This window comes from Macrobrachium rosenbergii, chromosome 6 (genome assembly GCF_040412425.1).
Source record: "Macrobrachium rosenbergii isolate ZJJX-2024 chromosome 6, ASM4041242v1, whole genome shotgun sequence".
Lineage (NCBI taxonomy): Eukaryota > Metazoa > Arthropoda > Malacostraca > Decapoda > Palaemonidae > Macrobrachium > Macrobrachium rosenbergii.
Window position 1 is genome coordinate 14,194,735 of NC_089746.1, and position 24,399 is coordinate 14,219,133.

Genomic DNA, 24,399 nt, shown 5'->3' on the forward strand with positions numbered 1-24,399 from the left:
AATTTAAACATCCTCCAGCTTACTTTTTTTTTAAATGTAATAACATAAATTATTTGAGTGGATCGTCCTGCATATCTGAGATAAACATTTTTTTTATTTCCCTTAGCAACGTAAACAAGATTTGCACAAGAGAAGGTCACTCTCAAATTCACGACAAGGAACGAGCAGTTGAGATTAGCGATCTGAGAATAAAACCATAAAAAAGAAACAATTCCCATTTCTTCCTTCTGCAGGTTGATTGCAACTACTCTAGTTTTGATTTTCGCAGACCACAACTGTAAAGCAAAGACATGTATCACTATATTATAAAATAAAGGACCTCAGAAATGCAGAGGAAAATTACGCCCCCAAGCTAAACGTGAGCCAAGATTGGAAGCAGGCCTACGTGTTCTACGTAACTCTCAACGAATCAACACTGGTATAATAATAATAATAATAATAATAATAATAATAATAATAATAATAATAATAATAATAATAATAATAATAATAGTAATAATATGGGCTCGTCATATCCGCACATAACTTGTCTACCAGACTCTTCAGAGCGAACTCGTGCGCATTGAACTCCAGAGTAACTCTTAGGCTATAAACTACCCAATACAACATAAGTCGTATAGCGTCTTTGCTAGATTAACAAAAAAGGCGGGTTTATTATTGAAATATGAGGATATTAATTTTACTAACGTAACCAAAGCTTTCGTTCGTTTAAAATTAAAAAAGACAAAAACTACCATTAGAACGGTACATAAATGAACGATACATTCTCATTCTCTCTCTCTCTCTCTCTCTCTCTCTCTCTCTCTCTCTCTCTCTCTCTCTCTTCTCTCTCTCTCTCTCTTGCAAATGAAGAAAACTGTTCCAAACATTTGGAAACTTTTGGTTGGATTAAACGTGGCGTTAATAAAAAAAAAAATGCACTACCACTTAGATAACAGACATGAAGTTAATTCATTAAAAGTTATGGCAAGTAACAGCTGAAGAACATTCATTTGCAGCCTAGTGGTTGTGCATATGTAGTTAAATATTACCACTATGAGTTACATAGCTGTACACATGACTATAACTGTTGTTTATCAAGAAAATATATTCATTGGAACTAAGCAAAACGCTGAACGTTTTATTACTGAAACACGTTTTAACATTCCCGTCATGTTTCTACGCCGTCAGAAAATAAATACCACGGTACTGTAAGCTGAAAAACGCCGATGGTTTTAAATTTGTGATATAGGCTTAATAAACTATATACATTTTTGAAGCTGTCAAAGGCATTTTTACTGCACTGGAACAAACTATATTAAAATATACAAGGTTACAAGCAAAATATGATATACAACGCAAAATTTGTAGTACACATCCCTGAACCTTCATCAACAGTGTCCAATGCTCTGTCGTCCACTAAATGGCTGTCACTATAACAGATTTGCTATTAAACAAACTATTCTTGTCCTATCAGTCCTGCCATTTATCTTACTTGCTCAATAATAATCCTTCAATACACCTTCCTTCGAATACTAAGCAATGTTTAATTGAATTGAATATGAAATTTAGGCCAAAGGTCAAGCACTGGGACCTATGAGATCACGCACCGCTGAAATAGAAATTGACGGTTATAAAAGGTTTGAAAGGTGTAGCAGAAGGAAAACCTCGCAGTTGCACTATGAATCAGTGGTTAGGAGAGGGTGGAAAGTAAGATGGGAGAACGAGAATATGAAAGGAGGTACAGTAAAAGAAACGAAAAGGGCTGCAGCTGGGGCTGAAGGCACGCCGCAAAGAACCTTAAGTAATGCCTACATTGCACCGCATGAGGTGCACTGACGCCACCAACCCCCTTGGGGGACTAAGCAATGTTACAACGGCACCTGTCTAGTTCCACAACGACAGAAATTGTTCTTTTGAATTTTCTGTTTACTAGACGTGAGGAGGCTGTTAGCCTAGCCTCTTGAGTTATTATATATAGTTTTACCAGTTATTCGTACGACTTGGAAATATGTATCATGGAATTCTTACCATAACTACAGAATGCTGTATGTACTTTCTCTCGGAAAAGAGAATTCAAACTGATCGAGATCAGATGACTTATCACTATGTGATATCATTTTTTCTTCTGTTCACCTGACCTATTATAGCCTATAACTGTGCAAGTGTACAAACACAACTACCACCGTTTCTGATTTGAATTCAGTTCAACATCTATGGTTGCCTAGGATAAAATGAAATTTTGCAACTCTTGTGATTTTAGGAGATTATTATGAAATTTTTCCTTTCCATGACAGTCATTATAATGGCTTCAGCTTTTTAACGCAAACGTTAAGTGACCTAATTGTGAAGTATTGTACTTTAAGCAAGGTACAATATTTTTGACACTGCTGCAAGATTCTTATTTTTTATTTGTACCTGAAAATAAGAAGAGACTTTGTTCCTATCTTGTGTTTTTGGTCTTTAATTAATGAAAAAGGCTAAGCTAATCCATACCGCTCAGGGGTGTATTTCTGCCGCATTTTAGCTGTTTACGCTGCCTTGTGGAGGTACACAATAACTTAAACCAACAAGACTGCATTCAATTTACTATAAACCACCGGATTAAAAAAGCCTAGCATCCGTGGAAAATACTTCCACTTTATCAGTATTTTTTAGTAAATAATCCCTGTCAACGGCTGCACCAGTTTTTACTGCAAACAACTAAATCACTCTCTAATATGTTTGACGCCATAATCAATCAATCAATCAATTACTCTCTAATGGGCTAGCCTATTTACAGCACATAAAGTAAGGTTCATAAGTAAATATGTATGCATTTGAGAACACTTATGAAACGTTCTTGTCTGGTCATCATATTCGCGAATTGTTACGTAGCGAGATTTTCGCGAATTCATGTATTAATGTAGTAGGATGCATCCAAGCCTATATGGCCTGGTTGATTTATTGGGCACATGTTCAGGTTAGGTTAGGGGGTCTACTAGGGTTTGGACTTGGTGCCTTTGGTTCAAGGTTGGTTAAGGTGAGGGTTAGTATGCAAGTATGTTTTTACAGGGGTAATAATGCTATCAACGATTTTTTCTCTAACTTTTGGCGTGAAATCCATGGGACTAGTTTGTTAAGCGGTGGGACAGAAGTGGTTTGCGTCCAAGATGGACGCGAGTCAGCCCTTGCATTACTGTGTAAATGTCCAAGTGAATTCGTGGGTCTCCAAGGACGTCATCGACAGTGCTTGACCCTAGGGAAAAAACACAAAAGGAACTAACGTATAAGACACTGTTTCTTTGGCAAAAAGCGATCGTGTACATCTGATGAACACTTGCCCAACGGCACTCAACCGGTCAGACAGGACACGGCGATGATGGCGTTTAAGTAAGGTTAGAATGCAGCCTTGTTGAAATATGTTTTTATTTGGATATTTTCGTGTGTTTTTTTAATGATTCGAATAATTTACCAATTCTAAAGTTTCCTCTGGCTCAAAAACTGTGAATTGCAGCGAAAAAATGTAAGTAAAATTCTCTCAGCGCACGTGAAATACCATAGGCTGGAATACATTTAAACATGTTATGTATAATACGAAATAAAATGCCAGTACTATCTACCACGCGTTAAATCAAAGCAATAATATATTTTCAACTTCACTGAATAAGAATGGTTTTAATCGGTCTACGAGTTAACTAGTAAAGCGTTGATTTAAGATGATCCTCCACTGAAAAGGATGCAACTACAACTACGTTTAAACGCATATGAAAAGTACCGCATATCAGGCTAGTGTGTACATACCCTAGGCCTAGGATGTGCTACTCTTAAGTCTCGTTCCTCTCCAAAACCTCTCTCAGCTTCGTGACTGCCATCTCTCGGCTTCTTCGAGGTAATCATTAATAGCGAATAATATAGTCAACAGAGACCAAAAACTGCGGCCAATTGATAATATGGAGCTCAATTTCCAATGAGTCTGTGGTCGTCAACGGCACTTCAACCAAACCGACCGGAACACTTTAAAAAATAAAATATTTTTACTCTCTGATTTCTACTATTACGTAATATCATTGCTGCAAAAAACGTCAATATCACACCGAAAATAACTGCACACTGAAGTCACAAAATCGCGTGGCACAGTTGAAGACCGTCAACGAGTAACGGTCAATTTGACACTATCGAGACAATAGACATCGTCTGCCAAGCAGGTGCGAAAACGCGGAAGGATACTTGAGGAGGTTCCAGTTATTAATAATGGGTCATTTTCGTCGCGTTCTTGCATTGTTTCATTATTTTTATTTGTAGATGGAGTTTTTAATTATAAAGTATTTCATGTTATATATATATATATATATATATATATATATATATATATATATATATATATATTATAAAGTATTTCATGTAGTTATATATATATATATATATATATATATATATATATATATTAATGTATTATATACTGTGTATATATATGTATCGTATATATACATATGTGTATTTGTGTATGTACTATGTATATATATATGTGTGTGTGTGTGAGTGTGTGTGTGTATGCTTAAAAGATCACAGCAGATGCCCGTGACTTCAGCATATAAGCGAAAGTACCACAGGATTTTTTCCTGTGGTATTCGCTTATATATGTATGTATGTATATATATATATATATATATATATATATATATATATATATATATATATATTGTGTATTTTTTCAACATTTAACCATCTATCCTCACAATGGGTAGCATCAGAGAAAATACAAAGCAACGGAAATTGTCCCATTCTTACTAATTGTGGTTAAGGGTTGTGGATCCCTTGGGGGGAAATCAACATATAGTATAAAGTTTATTGTTATTCGCACTTAGACTTGTGTTTACTGGTTACTTTCACGGCCAAGAAACCTATAATACTCTCTCTCTCTCTCTCTCTCTCTCTCTCTCTCTCTCTCTCTCTCTCTCTCTCTCTCTCTCTGTCGTTTATTATTGAATAAAAGCACGTGATCAGTGATGACAATATCCAAAAGTAAATTTTAAGTCCCAGATCTTAACTTTGTGAAAGGAGCAGGCTAAGCTTTCAACAAGAAAATGCGTGTGTAGGCCTGTGTCATGTATAGATAGTTAGACAGATAGATAGATAGGCAGAGAGAGAGAGAGAGAGGGTTTTAGTGCACAAGAATGCGCTCTTCAGGAGAAATTAACCCAGAAATGGAAAGGATTTGGCTCATAAGGGAGTAACGGACAAAGAGCGCCGTAGAGGGGAATTGGGAAGACTGGGCGAGGGGAAACAGCAGAGAAACAAAATGCGCGACTGAACGAGGAATGCCAAAGAGGGAAGAGGAAAGAGAAGGATAGTAGAGGTAAAATAGGAAAAAGTAAATAATGAAGAAGATTTGTTAAAGAAACGATACAGTAAATGAGTACTTATAGTAAGACATATAATTAAAACTGAAACTGAAGCAACAATACTAAAGGCTATTGATGTCGAAAATACAGTAACATGCCAATAAAAGTTTAATTATAATTGTTGCTTGATCCCCTAAGCAAGACACGAACAATAATAATTAGGCAATCAGTCATTTGCACCTGTGATATTCATCAAATTTCTCAAACTGAAGCACAAATTGCCTTAGAGAAATTCAGTTTCTGCTGGAGCAAATGGATCTTAGAAATTAAGCATACCAAAAGGATACGTTCTGTTATTATGTCTATAAACTAGGACAAACTTAATGTATGGATTTTAATGAATATAATTACAAACTTAAGGGCCAGTCATAATAAAATCTCTTCCCCCCCACCCACATACACATGCACACACACACACACACACACTGTCCCCCCTCCCACATACACTTCAAAATAGACATAGAATGTCCGCATGTGATAATCTCTCTCTCTCTCTCTCTCTCTCTCTCTCTCTCTCTCTCTCTCTCTCTCTCTCTCTCTATATATATATATATATATACATATATATATATATACATATATATATACTGTATATATATACATATACTGTATATATAAATTCCTCTCCTTGTCTCATGTTATGCGAATGTTTCTCTCTCTCTCTCTCTCTCTCTCTCTCTCTCTCTCTCTCTATATATATATATATATATATATATATATATATATATATATATATACATATACATATACTGTATATATAAATTCCTCTCCTTGTCTCGTTATGCGAATGTTTCTCTCTCTCTCTCTCTCTCTCTCTCTCTCTCTCTCTCTCTCTCTCTCTCTCTCTCTCTCGTTAATTTCACTTCTTCCCTCATATTTTAAGTGTTTTAATTTCTCCACTTCTTCTCTCATATTATGCAATTGTTCATCTCGCTTTTAGCGGGCGTTTCATCTTCGCCATCCTCTCGGTTGCTCCCCGACGAAATTTATATCCTATACGTACCAGGATCCATCCTATACCAGGATGAAACACTCGGGCGATCAGGGAATCGAAAGTTGAAACGCATCGCTCCCCTGACTGAGGTAAATTCCGTTACTTAGGGAAGAAGTTGAGGGAGGGAGGGAGGAGAAGGTAAACACACCGGAGAAGTTTTTCTTTCACCTTCTTCTTCTTCTTCTTCTTCTTCTTCTTCTTCTTCTTCTTCTTCTTCTTCTTCTTCTTCTTCTTCTTCTTCTTCTTCTTCTTCTTCTTCTTCAGCCGAAAGGATGAGGCTGAAGTCTTGTCCGTTGTGATCAGCTGTGGGTGATATTTTCGTTGATGATGTTTGGTTTACGATCACCTCCCGCCTCACTCTCTCCCTCTCTCTCTCTGAAAAATCTCTTGTCTCTCTCTCTCTACTCTCTCTCTCTCTCTCTCTCTCTCTCTCTCTCTCTTTCCTTTTTATTCCAAAGAACTCCCTGCCTGTCTCATATTTTAAGAATGTTAGACTCTCTCCTTCAAATCTCCATTTTAATTTCACTCCTTCTTGTCCCATATTGTATAATGAATTAACAGTCCGTTCCAGAACATACGAAAACTCTCTCTCTCTCTCTCTATAGTAAGAATCTCTCTCTCTCTCTCTCTTGTCTCTCTAAATCTCTATAAAATATCTCTCTCTCTCATCAGTCACGTTAATCTTGTTCCAGAAAATTTTGTCTCATATTTTAAAAGAAAAGAATGCATGATGTCTCTCTCTCTCTCTCAAAAGATTATCTCTCTCTCTCTCTCTCTCTCTCTTTTATTCTATGCTCCCTCTATTAATTTCAACCTTTCTTTCATATTTGACAATGAAGATAATGATACAGAAATCTCTCTCTCCGTTAATTTCACACCTTGTCTCATATTTTAAAGAAAGTGCTTCAATAAAGCCCTTCTCTCTCTCTCTCTCTCTCTCTCTCTCTCTCTCTCTCTCTCTCTCTCTCTCTCTCTCTCACATATTCTCTCTCTCTGTTAGTCTTTTATATTCCACTCCCGCCTAGATCATAATATATTAGCGAAAAAATCTCATATTTTAAAGAATGTTAAAATAGACTCTCTCCTTCTCTCCATTTTAATTTCAGACTCCTTCTTGTCCCATAGTGTAAGAATGTATGACTCTCTCTCTCTCTCTCTCTCTCTCTATATGCATCTCTCTCTCCTCTCTCTCTCTCTCTCTCTCTCCCCAAAAATGGGAATTAATTTCACTTTTGTCTCAAAACGTATTTTAAGGATGTCTCTCTCTCTCTCTCTCTCTCTCTCTCAAAAAGAGCAAGCAGAGGTTAATTTCCAACCTTTCTTTCATATTTTGCTCATCTGAGGAACATAACAGAATCTATCTCTCCCAGTTAATTTCACACCTTGTCTCATATTTTAAGAGTGCTATACCCTTCTCTCTCTCTCTCTCTCTCTCTCTCTCTCTCTCTCTCTCTATTTTAAGGATGTCTCTCTCTCTCTCTCTCTCTCTCTCTTTGCCCATATTAATTTCACTCCTTGTCTCATATTTTAAGAGTATTCGCTATCTCTCTCTCTCTCTCTCTCTCTCTCTCTCTCTCTCTCTCTCTCTCTCTCTCTCTCTCTCCATCCTTGTCTCATATTTTAGAGTATTCGCTATCTCTCCTCTCTCTCTCTCTCTCTCTCTCTCTCTCTCTCTCTCCATTAATTTCACCTTGTCTCATATTTTAAGAGTGCTATACCCTTCTCTCTCTCTCTCTCTCTCTCTCTCTCTCTCTCTCTCTCTCTCTCTCTCTCTCTCTCTCTCTCTCTCCGTTAATTTCACTCCTTGTCTCATATTTTTAGAGTGTTCTCTCTCTCTCTCTCTCTCTCTCTCTCTCTCTCTCTCTCTCTCTCTCTCTCTCTCTCCCCATTAATTTCAATCCTTCTTTCCTATTTTGCGAATCTCTCTCCCCGTTAATTTCACACCTTGTCTCATATTTTAAGAGTGCTATACCCTTCTCTCTCACTCTTCAAAAATAAGCCTTCCATCAAAATAAGTTGAAGGTTCCAAGAACCGCCCTGTCACTCATTAATCCTCGTTCCCAACTGTTTAATCCTTACATCAAAGAGACACCTAAGTGTCACCTTTAACCCCTGACTCTTGACAGTCTCCTAAAAAGCCTCTCTCTCTGTTCCAGTATTAAGAAGATTAAAAAAAAAAACGCGCGGAATCACAAAATCCGTACTTTCAAAGTTCATCCGTTTATAGCGAGATTATGGTACCATCATGGTTGGCGCGAAGAGCGAAGCTTTTTGAAGAAATGATTTTCTTCCTAATAAACCCACTCCACTTTCGGTTGTCATGGCAACCGTGCGTAAACAAACGACCATCACAGGTTATATTCGGCTATTCAGCAAAATACCTGGGTTTCATACTGCATTCGTCTGAAGCTTTCCTTCTGGTGTTGTGACTTACATTAGGCTTACGGTTGTCCGCTCCAGCACGCGATTATTATTATCATTGGGGGAAACTAATTCACAATCATGTGTGGGTACATATATTCAAAAACAAATCTCGACAGAAAAGAGCTTTCGGGAATCTGTTCGATTCCCCTTTTGAGATCGAAAAGGGGAATCGAACAGATTCCCGAGAGCTCTCTGTAGAGATTTATTTTTAAATATGTGTACCCATACATAACTGTGGATTTGTTTCTCCATTTCAAGGCTCGTACTGCTATGAATGTTTTTTCATTATTATCGTCATTATTAATAATATCTATGTAATTATTATTAGTATTTGAATAATTATGACTAATCCAGGTGTAGGAATAGTTAATCATCTGAATAAAAATGTGTTTCATATCAGCATGCGAATTATTCGCGTATTATTCCAAGAAGAGCCGTTTCTACTGGCTGAAGATCTCTCTCTCTCTCTCTCTCTCTCTCTCTCTCTCTCTCTCTCTCTCTCTCTCTCTCTCATGTACTTATGACTCTATGTTCTTTCTTCTTCATCTTCATTTTCTTCCATTTTTTAACTCTTCTTATTCAATTCAAGACTATGGAGAAAGTCAACCTCTCTCTCTCTCTCTCTCTCTCTCTCTCTCTCTCTCTCTCTCTCTCTCTCTCTCTCTCTCTCTCTCTCTCTCTTTAATAGTACGTTATTTTCTTTTCCATCCTGCTCTTGACACTAGTATCCTGCCATCCTAGCCCAAAAACTGGTATTCTTCAAACACATCCTTAAGGGCCTCCTTGATATTTCTGTCACTAAAAGAGGATGATACTTATATCACTGAAATAGGATGATACTTATATCACTAAAATAGGATGATATTTATATCACTAAAATAGGATGATACTTATATCACTAAAATAGGAAGATATTTATATCACTAAAATAGGATGATACTTATATCACTAAAATAGGATGATATTTATATCACTAAAATAGGAAGATATTTATATCATTAAAATAGAATGATACTTATATCTCTAAAATAGGATGATATTTATATCACTAAAATAGGATGATATTTATATCACTAAAATAGGATTATATTTATATCATTAAAATAGGATGATACTTATATCACTAAAGTAGGACGATATTTATATCACTAAAATAGGGTGATATTTATATCACTAAATAGGATGATATTTATATCACTAAAATAAGGTGATACTTATATCACTAAAATAGGACGATACTTATATCACTAAAATAGGATTATATTTATATCATTAAAATAGGATGATACTTATATCACTAAAGTAGGACGATATTTATATCACTAAAATAGGGTGATATTTATATCACTAAATAGGATATTTATATCACTAAAATAAGGTGATACTTATATCACTAAAATAGGACGATACTTATATCACTAAAATAGGATGATATTTATATCACTAAAATAAGATGATACTTATATCACTAAAATAGGATGATATTTATATCACTAAAATAGGATGATATTTATATCACTAAAATAGGATGATATTTATATCACTGAAATAGATGATACTTATATCACTAAAATAGGATGATAATTATATCACTAAAATAGGATGATAATTATATCACTAACATAGAATGATACTTATATCACTAAAATAGGATGATACTTATATCACTAAAATAGGATGATAATTATATCACTAAAATAGGATGCACATCAAAGAGAGAGAAATTTGTACTTTTTATGTTAAAGATGACAAAAAAGAAAAGAAACAGAAGTCGTTCCATTGTCATGTCATCATGTAGTTATACAAATGACACCGAAACAGCACATATCTATCTTTCAAAAAAAAACATACACGCAAGCCTTTGTTTTTTCCCGAGCTAACTTAGCAAAGGACCCACTCTCGCAATTAGACTGAGGAGAGAGAGAGAGAGAGAGAACAGAAATGTATTTGGGATCCAAGAAAAAAAGCAGTAGTTTTTATTTGCAGAAATCAACTAAGCAAAAAAAAAAACTGACTTCAAAGCCAGCTTCAATTTCCGTGATGCAGATCGTATATCTAATAAATATATAATAATCCAGATCGCGATGTGATGAATTCTATTCAATTAAGCTAATTCCATTTCGGAAACAAAAAAAATTAATTAAATAGGAGGATAAAAATCTGAGGTAAATCCTCTTACGGGGATTTTTTGATAGAGAATTTTTCTAAACCGCGTGATAATCCCCAAACAATTATTACGAATCCAGGCTGCTGCGTAGTCAGATTACAGGGGGAATAACGCCGCTTCCGCGGCAAATACTCGATTTAGAAAATATTCGGAGTCAATTAAATTCTTACTGAGTAGTATGTACTAACCAAGTTCACCTCTTATAAAGAAACAATTTCAAATAAACATTTCACAGAGGACCGCGATAATACGGAAGGTTCAAAAGAGATTCTGTATTTCCAAGCTTTCAGCTCCGTAATGGGGCTAGTGCCGTCAATGCACCTCGCGCGGTGCACTATAGGCATCACTTAGGGTTCTTTGTTGCGTTCCTTCGGCCCCTAGCTGCAACCTCTCTCATTGCTTTTACTGTACCTCCATTCAAATTCTCCTTCTTCCATCTTACATTCCACCCTCTCCTAACAATTGTTTCTCAGTGTAATTCCAGATTATATATGTATATATATAGTAAAACAATGTTTTGAAAATATAAATGATAATAGAATTAAATCAGTAAGAATGACACCGCTAGGAAAAAATCTGAAATTCTGCCAATCTTTTATTGCAGAAGTGTCATCATGTCAAATTCTAGGCATCACCTCTAAATCATAGGATTAAAGCCTGATATTCTTCATTTCCCAGAACATCAGTGCAAATGTAATTGCAAAACCCAATGGAGCCTGTACCTTAATTACCACTTATTCCTAAAGATACTTCTTGATACTGAAGAAATCAGTCATTTTGGAATTGCAGCTGGAAAGCCGTGATTTTCCAGTCTGATAACCATCGGCCATGTCAAGTCAAAGGTCACAGGTCAGAGTCCCGGAAATGATAATCTTCCCGACGAGGTGTGACATTACTGGATTTTGAATATTGGAGTTACTGCATCAAAGCCAAAGGCGTGAGGAGATAGCTTGGCGCTCGAACGGTGAAACGCTGAACAAAGATTTAGTGTGCTTTGAGACTAGTTGATGATTAGTAGCGTATTAAAAGATAATTTGAAATTCTAAAGTGTGCTAGTTCTGTATATATATTTACAGTCTCTTGAGATAATAATTTTTATTTTTATTAAAAGAAGATATAACCCTTCAAAGTGTGTTAGTTCTGTATGCATATTTGCACTTTATTGTAAATAATAATAATAATAATAATAATAATAATAATAATAATAATAATAATAATAATAATAGTTATGATGATGATAATTGTTGTTAGCTTTATTATTATTATTATTATTATTATTATTATTATTATTATTATTATTATTAATTTAAAAGCATAACCATTTAAAGTATGTTAGTTCTATATGTATATACAGAGTTTCTTATAACAAAAATAATAATAATAGTAATTATTATTATTATTATTATTATTATTATTATTATTATTATTATTATTAATTTAAAAGTACAACTCCCATCACGAAGCAGAGAAACAAACTCCCCCTCCCCCTCGATGATAATCAACACAAAAGCATCGTGCTAAAAACAAAATCGTAGATAAATCCTCGCTAATCCTCAAGACGAAGAAAATTACAGAGCTGCAAGAAGAGGATTGCTAACTCCCCGGGAGTTTCCCCCCACCCTCCCCCTCCACCCACCCCCCATCGCTACTCCCAGAGACAGGAGTTAACGCGATAATGCTTCGCAATTAGCATAAAACAAAAGGAGTATATCTCGCAGAGACGAATAGCATAGTCAGGGAGAAACTGCGTTTGCTTTTGAGAATGGTTAGGACAGAAATAAAACACTTTATTGGATTATACTTTTAAATTAATAATAATAATAATAATAATAAATAATAATAATAATAATAATAATAATAATAATAATAATAATAATAATAATAAAGAGGAACGTGTTATTTCGAATTTATTTTCGTTTTATTTTGTGAATATTGAATTATGCACTCTTACGCTTGTAGATCTAAAAGGAGATCTCCTACCTTAATCCTTACAATTATATATATATATATATATATATATATATATATATATATATATATATATATATATATATATATATATATATATATATATTGCTACGAATGTCCGGGGATACTTACTTGACTCTGGGCGGCAACGGATAACCCAGGGAGTTCCTTTTATTTATTACACATCTGACTCAATATTGGGACAATTCGTAGACAAAACAAAGGAAATCTATGGCTTAGGGCCTTCTTCATGTGAGGGAATTACGTGAACACAAGGGTTCTCTTAACTAATTATATTTACATAACAACAGATCAGAAGAATGATGAGTTACTGGCCAGGTAATAACAAGGGCCCGCTAAAATAATGAATCCTACACAGAATAAATATTCTACGCTGACGATATCTTCGTAACAGGGAACATCGCAGTGGAAAGGGAAACTGCACATGGATCGGCCGAGAGATTCCACAGTCGAGGCCTATCTGCAAATATATGCATGACAGTTACTTGCAATAATAGTAAGACGAACAAAGGGAAACTGAGGAATGCACAGATGGTGCCAGATAACTCAGTTCAGCACTAATGCATAACAACGTTAACACTGAATGCTCCAACACAAATTACTGAAGGTGACCGCACAATGGAAAAATAAAAGAAACATTAGACTGAGAAATAACAGTAATCGTGACTGGCTAAAAGGACCTTACTCCGGCACATTACCTCAGTCAAGATCACGATGTCCTCATTCAATAGGGCGCTGGCGATGGAGGAGGGAATTATAATGGCACTACAAAGTATACTGGTTGGTTCGAGCCCCGGGGTCGAAACACATAGTTCAGAAGGACAGGCAGGGCAAGGACGTCTGTCCTCGGGTCGTGTTCTAAGCGTTCTCTCTCGATTTCTGCTGCGGTGTCTATTTATAACCTTCGGGGATTACGCACTACGTCTCTTCCAGGTGGCACAAAGGTCAATCTTTATCACGTTTTCTTTAATGTCAACCGCATGGTGTCAGTCAACCCACGTGGGTTCAGAATGGGGGGACCAACTTTCTCTTTTTTTAGCTCCTTCCTTGCCTGGCATGATGCAGGGGTACCTGGAATTAGGCCTAAAAGGCAGTCACTTTGAACGGAAAGAGAGGGTTTAGGCTTATTCATTTTGGGGAATGAAAGAGAGAGTTTATGAAGGGGCGAGTTGAAACCTCAGTTCTAGTAATTAATGAGGGACATTAAATTTTATTTCTTTCTTAATTACTTTGCAAAAATGTAAAAACAGGTGAGGTTGCGAGAAGAGGTCCCATCCGTCGCTCCTTACAATTATATATATATATATATATATATATATATATATATATATATATATATATATATATATATATATATATATATATATATATATATATATATATATATATATATATATATATGTGTGTGTGTGTGTGTGTGTGTGTGTGTATATGAATGATTGTAATCACTTTAACACGTGATTCGTTTATTATATATATATATATATATATATATATATATATATATATATATATATATATATATATATATATATATATATATATATATATAAATATATATATATAGGAAAACTTAAGTGGATGAATTTTCAAAATACTGGAATGAGAATTAATACGGAATACAATCATCACAGACGCCTTTACACTTTTAATGACTTCTTTGTGCTCACCGAGAGAAAAATGCCCTTAATTAAGAGAGAGAGAGAGAGAGAGAGAGAGAGAGAGAGAATTTTTACTTTTTCTTAGGACCAAACGACGCGTAGAGCATAAATAATGAATACGAATGAAAAGCGAAAAGATAGAATGACCTTTAAGACTTTAATAAAAAAAAATATCTCGAACAGAACACCAGGACAGTCTACGAATGATACTGTATTGATGAACATCTGATAATCCTGAAAATGTTGGCCCAGATCAGCACGAGACTGAGAATTTATGCACATATATCTTCCGTACGGGAGTAGTGTCGTCAGTGCACCTCACTTGGTGCACCGTAGGCATTACTTATAGGGTTCTTTGCAGCGTCCCTTTGGCCACTGGCTGCAACCCCTTTCATTCCTTTTACTGTACCTCCGTTCCTATATCTCCTAGCGATTGTTCCATTGTGCAACTGCGAGATGTTCCTCTTGTTTACATCTCGATGTCCCTTTCAGCGCTGAATGACCTCATAGGTCCCTGCGTTTGGCCTAAATCTTATATTCCATTCCATTCCTGATACCATTTTGTACTTTTTTCTTGCAAATTCCAATGACTAACCCGTTAAGCTAAAAGCGAATTTTCTTCGTGAGTATTAGAGAAATGCCTGCTTTCTTTACTGACGCTCCGGTGACCTTGGCAACATCTGGTAATATCCGAGTTATCGAAAACGCATAAAATTTTCGCTCTATAGCGTTAGGGAACGATCAGCCAATATCCTTCAGTTTCCTCTTTTTACTCGTCAGTTTTGCCGTCGTTCCTCAACTGCAGCTCTTGCTATCTAAACTATAATATTAATAATCATTTATTACTGCCATCTCGTTTTCCCCTGGAATAGGTTGGCGCTGGATAACAAGAAAACGAGTAAAACATGCGCCGAAGAAACGAGTTTTCTGCACAGCCGCTACATCGTATAACCAAGGCCACCGAAAACAGATCTATCTTTTGGTGGTCTCGGTATAATGCTGTATGAGCCGCTGCCCATGAAACTTTAAGACGGCCCGGTGGTGGCCTATCCTATATAGTTGCCAGAAGCACGATCATGGCTAACTTTACCCTTAAATAAAAGAAAAACTACTGAGGCAAGAAGGCTGCAATTTGGTATGTTTGATGATTGGACGGTGGTTGATCAACATACCAATTTGCAACCCTGTAACCTCAGCAGTTTTAAGATCTAATGGCGGACAGAAAAGAGTGCGGACAGAATCAATTGCGGACGCGCAGTCAAAGCCGGCAGAATAGTTTTCTTTTACGGAAAACTACAAGCAATTACAGTCATATTCCTTTTGTAACTTGCTAATCGAGATCGAAATCCTTTACGGTAAGCTGATAATAATACCTTGGCTCATTAGTGACGCATCCACTTCCACGTACTGATACCTCTCTAATAATAAAATATAACAATATGCAAGTACTGTTTCTTAGCATAAAACAAAATTTCCAGATTCTTAGTGTCCTTTTTGGGAGAATCAGTACAATCTTATTCTCATGTATTGCCATATTATTATTATTATTATTATTATTATTATCATTATTATTATTATTATTATTATTATTATTATTATTATTATTATTATCAGTGGTAGCAGTAGCAGTAGTAATACCAATTATCGTGCATAATATACCAATACACCATTAATTATTCATCACACAAAACAGATACCTCTAACGGCAGAAACAGCGCAGAATAACTGCTTACTTCCTCAGAATCTTACCCCAATTTCTTCATCACTTACCATGAATATCAGCACTGACAGCATCATAATTATTAACAGTGGGAACAGCAGCAGCAGCCTCGCGTATAAGAAACACCACTAAAACCTCGCAACACCCCAGAAAAACTGATCCATATTCGCTCTTTGCATCTTGCTCTGCCAAGGAGAGACAATACAAGTTTATATATCCGCTGCCTCGGCATCCATCCCTCAACCTCAGAGCAGGCGGGGTCGACGGCTAGGAAAATGGGAGGCAATATTTTCGTGAAAATCTGACATAATGGATGAGAGACAACAGAGGTTTTATGTAAAACAATATCACGGGGTTCTCGGAGCGTGAGGGAGGCGACAAAATGGGGTCGTCTTTTTTTCATTTATTTTTTTTTATATATATTTTTGGAGACAGGAATGATGACCAGACAAGGAGAGGAAATGGCCGTGATGGAAGTTCTCGGCGGAGGGAAGAAAAGTGGGTTTTTAGGCGCCTGTTCTAGTTATTTATTTTTATTTCAGGGGAGAATTGATCTAGCTGTGTCACTTTTCCATTAGAACGATTACAATTATATTAGCATATACTCCGTCACTCACACACACACATACACATACGTACTAACTAGAAACATAATCAATGAATTTACATTTCACCCAACCACATACACACAAAAACACACACATACGCGTACGTACTATGTAGAAGCATCATCTGAAAATTTACATTTCACTAAATCATACACATATACACACACACACACACACACACACACACACACACACACAAACAATATGGGAATACTATTTGGAGAGCGTAAGTTCAATCCGAAAACAAATAAAGATCACTTATTTTATAGATACGCTCAAACTCACGATTTTAAGCTGGTATAGGGTACAAAATGATACAATCTACATCCATTTAATGTATTGACAGTTGTTGCACAGTACAGAATTTTAGGCATACGTCTAAAATCACGACTGTAAGTTAACATTAAGGTATGAGCCAATACGGTCCACATTCATTTAAAGTGTTGATCATTGCTGCAAAATGCAGAATCATTAGAATCATTGCTGCATCCGGTAGGGATAAAACATAGCATCCACTAGTGAGTATTCATAAGCCACAGTTCTGCTTAGCCTTCAGCCCGGAGGCCAATTCCTGAGATGTATGCTAGTATTGCACCAGCCCCGGTTTTTTTGCCATGCCCCTAGGTTGGGTTAAGTCAGGTTGGTTTAGGTTAGGTTAGCATACCGCAAGTAATTTAGGTGTGGGAAACATAATGAGATTATTTTCAAGAAATTTCTATGGTTACTCTTTAAGATACGGCGTCCCGCTTGTTTCAGGGAAAGGTCCCGATACTCGGATACATCTCGGGGAAATGCAACCCGGAGCATAAAACGGATTTTATGAAACAGGTTTGGAAAAACAGCAAGTCAAACAAATGACGAGAGCCATGAAACATTCACAAAGAGCAGACAATATATTTGATTAAAACAACACGATCTTCGCAAATAAATCTCACGAAGAGGGTGGGGAAAAAAACTATAAAAACTAAAACTCCATCAGGTTGACCATCGAATAAATGGCGTTTCTTAATAAACTAATTTCACGGGTATTTGGAGCCGTAAAATTCATTTAAAAGTTGATAAAAAGAAAAGTCTCGTCCCTCGTATTAAATTGCGTTTCCGTAACATAACCAGTGTTTTCTTTTCCAAGTTCCTTAATGAATCAGGGACTGAGGAATGGGTTATCATTAACCAAATGAAAGGTTCCGATAGCAACAGTCCATATAAACTAATTTTGCTATTTATTTCTTCTTCTTTTCCGTAAGTTATTGTTATTGTTATTATTCGATAGATAAGCCCGTATTCGTATGGAACAAACCTAGTTCTTCATTGGAGGGGTGGGTAGAGCTCTCGGCTAGCACGCTGTTGGCCTAGCGTTCGATTCTCCGACCGGCCAATGAAGAATTAGAGGAATTCATTTCTGGTGATAGAAATTCATTTCTTGTCATAATGTGGTTCGGATTCCGCAATAAGCTGTAGGTCCCGTTGCTAGGTAACCGGTTGGTTCTTAGCCACGTAAAATAAATCTAATCCTTCGGGCCAGCCCTGGGAGAGCTGTTAATCAGCTCAGCGGTCTGGTTAAACTAAGATATACGTAGCTTATAGGGGCCATTGACTTGAAATTCAAGCTTCCAAAGGATATGGCGTTCATTTGAAAGAAGTTACAGAACAGCTAATACAGAGAAGAGTTAAGTTATTGGGAAAAAGGGATAAATTAATAGATAGATAGATAAAAATAAACATAAATCATTAAAAGACAGGGTGGATTGTTTTAGGGAAGTAACGCATCTCTTCTTCGCTTGGACATTTGAGGTTCCAATTGCACAACATCCTCAGGGAGACTGTTCCACAATCTAACGGTGAGAGTAGTAATATCTTTAAAGGTTCCTAATTCCTGTTCCTAATTCCCGTTAGGCTGCTATGAGAACCCTTCAAGGGAAACTATAAAATTATTAACCCAGCTTTTATTTAGCTTATGAAACTTCCATCTTTGTGTTTTTTCTTGTTAATTATAAAGCCGACGAAACTTGTAAACAAGAACCTCACCCATGGTCACTTTCAGTCATTTGTCATGAAGTGATTTTTTGTTTGATATCAGTTAAAGTCCATTGCTTCTTTGTTGACGTAAGCAGTAAATTATGTACCTGACAGTTAACTGACTAGTGGATCACAGCCAAGGGGAGAGGAAAGTCAGTTAATATTTTTATAGACTACGACGTAGATCACATCTCCAAGAATGTCTAGTGCATTTAGTAGAGGAAATCTTTTCTCTCTCTCTCTCTCTCTCTCTCTCTCTCTCTCTCTCTCTCTCTCTCTCTCTCTCTCTCTCTCTCTCTTTGAGAGAACTGCATACAATGAAGACAGACACAATACACAGCAGTCTGCAATGCATAACATAAATTTATGAAACCATGAGGCAAACTTTTATGTCATATATTTCTTTAATTTTATTTCTTGGACAGCTTCTTTAATCAAAACTTTCATCTGCCGTTGAACATTTTACATTTAATCAGACCCTTTTATAACTAGCAAAACTAATGAGAGCAAACAAGTATAAAAAAAAAACAGGAAAAAAAACTTAGACTTTGTTAGCTGTATTACAAAGAAGAATGACTGTCAAGGACAATAAACAGCGAACAAATAAATGAAAATTAAAAAATAAAAATGAGCCAACTTTGAATCTTGGTTCAATGCAAATTAAAGAAAGTCGTTGATTTGAATAATCAACGCACAAAGGAATAGACACCAGTTCCGTTAATTGACTGAATAAATGAATTATGATTTGCATGAAAGTTTGCGATAACTTGATCGCAGTCGCTGCTTCTCTTTGGCACTGACTTCTTCGCTAGGAATGGAAGCTGAGAGAGAGAGAGAGAGAGAGAGAGAGAGAGAGAGAGAGAGAGAGAGAGAGAGAGAGAGAGAGAGAGCAATGTTTGTTTTTTAAGATGCATATCAAAGGTAAGAACAATAAAGTTAAAGAGAGAGAATGGAATGTTTATTTTTAAGATGGCATATCAAAGATATTAACAACAATAAGGCTAGGAATAAGAACGATAGTGGATATTGAAAGAGAGAAGGAACATGAGAGAGAGAGAGAATGGAATGTTTATTTTTAAGATGGCAAATCAAAGATAAGAACAATAAAGTTAGAAATAAGAACAACAGTGGATATTGAAAGAGAGAAGGAACATGAGAGAGAGAGAGAGAGAGAGAGAGAGAGAATGGAATGTTTATTTTTAAGGTGGTATATCAAAGACATTAAGAACAATAAAGCTAGGAATAAGAACGACAGTGGATATTGAAAGAGAGAAGGAACATGAGAGAGAGAGAGAGCACTAGTTAAGCGTGTATTCTTTGCAGCCTCCTTCTTTCAGTTATTTCTTTTACAATTGTAACTTTCTAAAATATGAATTAAGATTATGCTGTTTTATACTGTTTTGCCTCCAAAAGAAACAATGTAAGGAAGGAAACGTAATGATAATGGTGAATCAAATAAAATTAAATATGTATGTATACACACACATATATATATATATATATATGCATATGTATATATGTATGTATATAACATATATATTATATATACATATATATATATATATACTATACATATATGTGTATATATACACACACACACACATATATATATACAGTATGTATATGTGTGTATATATATATATATATATATATATATATATATATATATATATATATATATATATATATATATATATATATATATATACACAGTAAAGACGCCACTACACCAAATGGTATTCTCTTCATCGCCGAGCGTAATACAGTAGCGCAGGTAACGCTGTTATGCTGAATATTTATAGCCCTTTTTAATTACAGGAGATCCTGTCAAAGTTTTAGCCAAGAAAATAAAAGCAGGGGCGCAATATATATCATCCCGAGGCTTTCTGTAAGGGACACTCTTCGTCAAAACTTTATACATTCTGCCGTGAATATAAATTACGAATTATAGGTAAGATGAGTCATAAAGGTTTTTTTTTTTTAATTCCAAGAACAATGAATCCTGAGTTGAGAAAAACCCCATCTCCCTTCTCCCCAAAAAAAAATAAATAAATAAATACACACACACGCGCGCACACACGAGAACACTAGCGGATCCAGAAAAATTTCATGGGTTGGGCACCAGTTTTCATATTATACTTTTATACATATACCATATGTATGTATATATATATATATATATATACCATATATATATTATATATGTATATATATTTCTATAACAGATTTTTTATTTTTTCCCATTTCTATACTTCTCATTTATGTTATCTAAATCTTCAATATTATTATTTTGTCATTATTTTTCATGGGGGGGGCCACGTTCCCAGGTGGCTCCCCCCTCCCCCGGGGACCCGCTAGTGCACGAGAAGACTGAAAACAACATAAACAGTAGTTCATATGATTAATGGCCAATGAACTCTATCTTTCCCGCAAAACTTCCTGTGATGTATTTCACTCTTCCTCATTTTTAAACTTTATGATTTAATGTCCGGCAGTGTGTAACTAGACGTGACTCTCCATTTATAAAGTCTCTGGCTGGACCAGAAAGGACACGTATACTGTAAAGAGGTTCGGGGCAGATTTACGCTCTCTCCCTTGTCTTCACCTCCAAAAGGCTTCATGTTTACCTGTGTGGGCCGGTTGGTAGCCCCCTTGCCCCTCATCTGAAAGACCTGGGTTCGATCCTGATGTGAGTCAGAAATTTATTTTATTACCGTGTTCATAATTTGATATCCTAAATTGCAAATTTCCTTCAGTAGCAATGCTTCAGTTATTTTAAGCCTAATCAAATATTCACGGCACCTCAGGATAACGTATCCATACAGCAACAAGGTTAAGGTGTGCCAAACATGAAGAGAATTTCACCTCTTTTCATAAATGTATAGAGCAACTAAAGTCCTAGTAGTAGTAGTAGTAGTAGTAAAGTAGTAGTAGTAGTAGTAGTAGTAGTTGTAGTAGAGGGCAAAATGCCTTTAAAAAGGCTCCCTCGCTCGCCATACTATATTGTCACTTGTCCAAACTTCCTAAACATAACAATGTTGACTGTGCGTCTCCTGTTCACCGACATGGTAGGTTGTCATATGCTTCGCTACCAACTTCAAAAGGCAAAGAACTTTTATTCATCTTCTCAAATTATCTAATTAAGGAGAAACTATATCAGGCGTGGTCTACACATAAAGGATTCTCCCTGTTGGGACATAATCGTACAATATTCAAATTCACCTTTGCTTGAACCGTGATTTTTTTAAGATCTAGCTGATGCTAACGTCTTCTTCGCATATACTAAGTGATTAACTTGCAAAATGAATAATGCCTCTCGAGAGGGGAGAAATTCCCCTCAAGTTAATGACTTAATTTCTCTCGCTGTAACTTGCCATAAAAGAAAGACAAATAATTATTAACAAAGAGTACATCGTCGTTGCCATTCTATTATAATTTCTTTACTTTTTTTATATACATTTACTCAGTCATATTTTTATAAAGCTTTTTATATACACGCATTCCTTCGTGTATTCCCATTTAAGAATTTACTGTGGCTGCAATGTAAGTGAATTGTCATTTTTATATTCAATGAAATTTCACTTTGAGAATATACCTTGTTAATAGATGAATGGTTACCTTTACTATTCACTTAACTAATGCCCTTAAACGATACGTCTAAGTGATGCGCAAATAAAAACTACTCTGCGCCGTGAGACTAATCAAACAAAAATCAAGGGAATAAAACAACAAAAGGAATAAGAAGTAACAGACGTCTTTAAGAATAACAACATGATAATTAATCTACGGTTACGACATTTCATCACCATTAATCACCTTCTCGTGCCATTACCTTAATTGACCATTCATATATCTAAATGATGATATAATTACAACGAGTGCGCAATAAATACAGCTAAACTTCCCATTCAGAAGAAGCATATTATTATTATTATTATTATTATTATTATTATTATTATTATTATTATTATTATTATTATTATTATTAATAATTCAAGTTCCCAAAGAATATGGTGTTCATTAGAAAGAGGTATCAGAAAGGAAGAAGAGGTCACTTATTTAAACAAAAAAATAAATTAACAAATTAATAAACAGACTATTTAAATACAAGGAGAATATGAGTCAAATGAACAAAGATGAGTCACAGTGAGTAAAAAAAAGGTTATAAAATAAAAAGAAACATTATTTACAGATATGGAACGAGGCTCGTCTTCTGTTGTACGTGTCAGTATTGAAATCCAAGCTGGATGACGCATTCGGAATGAGAAAACTGTTCCTCCATGATCAGAATATTGCAATGAAAGGAACTTCCCAAAAAGAATCAGGACCCACAACGTTTCCGAGCCAGCAAGCAGAGTTTTCGGGAAAACTGCGGGAGAGTCCCACCTGCTGCTTGCTTAGATAAGAGAAAGACATTCCCTAAATAAAGGAAAATAGCAAAATATTACAATTAAAAAAGAAGAAAAACAAGTAAAAAATGCTCCGAAGTTTCTTCGGCGCAATCGAGTTCTCTGTACAGCCGCTACAGCATATAATTAAGGCCACCGAAAATAGATCTATCTTTCGGTGGTCTCTGTATAATGATGTATGAGGCGCTGCCCATGAAACTTTAATCACGGCCCGGTAGTGGCCTGGCCTATATCGTTGCCAGACGCACGATTATGGCTAAATTTAACCTTAAATAAAATAAAAACTACTGAGGCCAGAAAACTAAAAAGTATTGGTTCCTGTGTTATTACGAGGTGGACATTCCCTAGATAAATGTAAAAAGTAAGATATGAAAATGGTAAAAGAAGAAAAACATTAAAAGTATTAATTTTGATCGCTGGACCACCATCAGTCCGAGCAAGCTTCACTGTGAAAACCAGTACTCATCTCCATGCATTAAGCCGGCGAAATCCCTCCGAGGACAATTACGGAATTACTTATTCCATGACACAAATTGCTGCTGCTGTTATTGCTGATGGCGATGTTAGTGCTGCTTTAAGATGGTTCTAGTCTTGCGTAAGTCTTTTGACTCTCATGACATTAATAATGGTGTGCAAGATTTATGAGACATCTACAAAGGATTAAGTCTTGTCTGCCTTCCCATTAGCTTATACAACAAACACGAACCCAAGGCAAGGTCAAGAAAGCAACTTATAAACCCAGTGCAGCAAAAAGGTAATGAAATTAACTCCAAGTGTAAAATAGTTGGGCACTTGCACAAAGGTACGGTGTAAGAGGAACGCAGAGGACTCGTGTGGACATCTGAACTCGTTCGAACCAACCGAAACGACAAATTTCGTAAAGAAATCGTTGCCTTTTAGAAATTAAGGAAGTTTTGCTTGACATTTAAATCGACAAGTAGCAACAAATTTATCGTGTGCTGTCCAAACTGACATAATGCTTACAGAAGTTAATAACAAGTAAAGTGCTAAAAATTGATAACAAGTAAAATGTAAAAAATTAATAACA

At 35.7% G+C, this 24,399-nt stretch overlaps 1 protein-coding gene and 1 long non-coding RNA gene across 2 annotated transcripts in view; one reads left to right on the plus strand and one right to left on the minus strand.

Annotated features, from left to right (window-relative positions):
- LOC136839219 (uncharacterized) overlaps positions 1-3,831 on the minus strand; it is a 616,302-nt gene extending 612,471 nt beyond the window's left edge. The window contains exon 1 of the long non-coding RNA XR_010853258.1: positions 3,763-3,831. This is a non-coding gene — a long non-coding RNA (uncharacterized lncRNA). The remainder of the gene's footprint in view (positions 1-3,762) is intronic.
- Galk (N-acetylgalactosamine kinase) overlaps positions 3,112-24,399 on the plus strand; it is a 39,713-nt gene continuing 18,425 nt past the window's right edge. The window contains exon 1 of the mRNA XM_067104955.1: positions 3,112-3,356. The gene's annotated coding sequence lies outside the window, so the exon portion shown is untranslated. The remainder of the gene's footprint in view (positions 3,357-24,399) is intronic.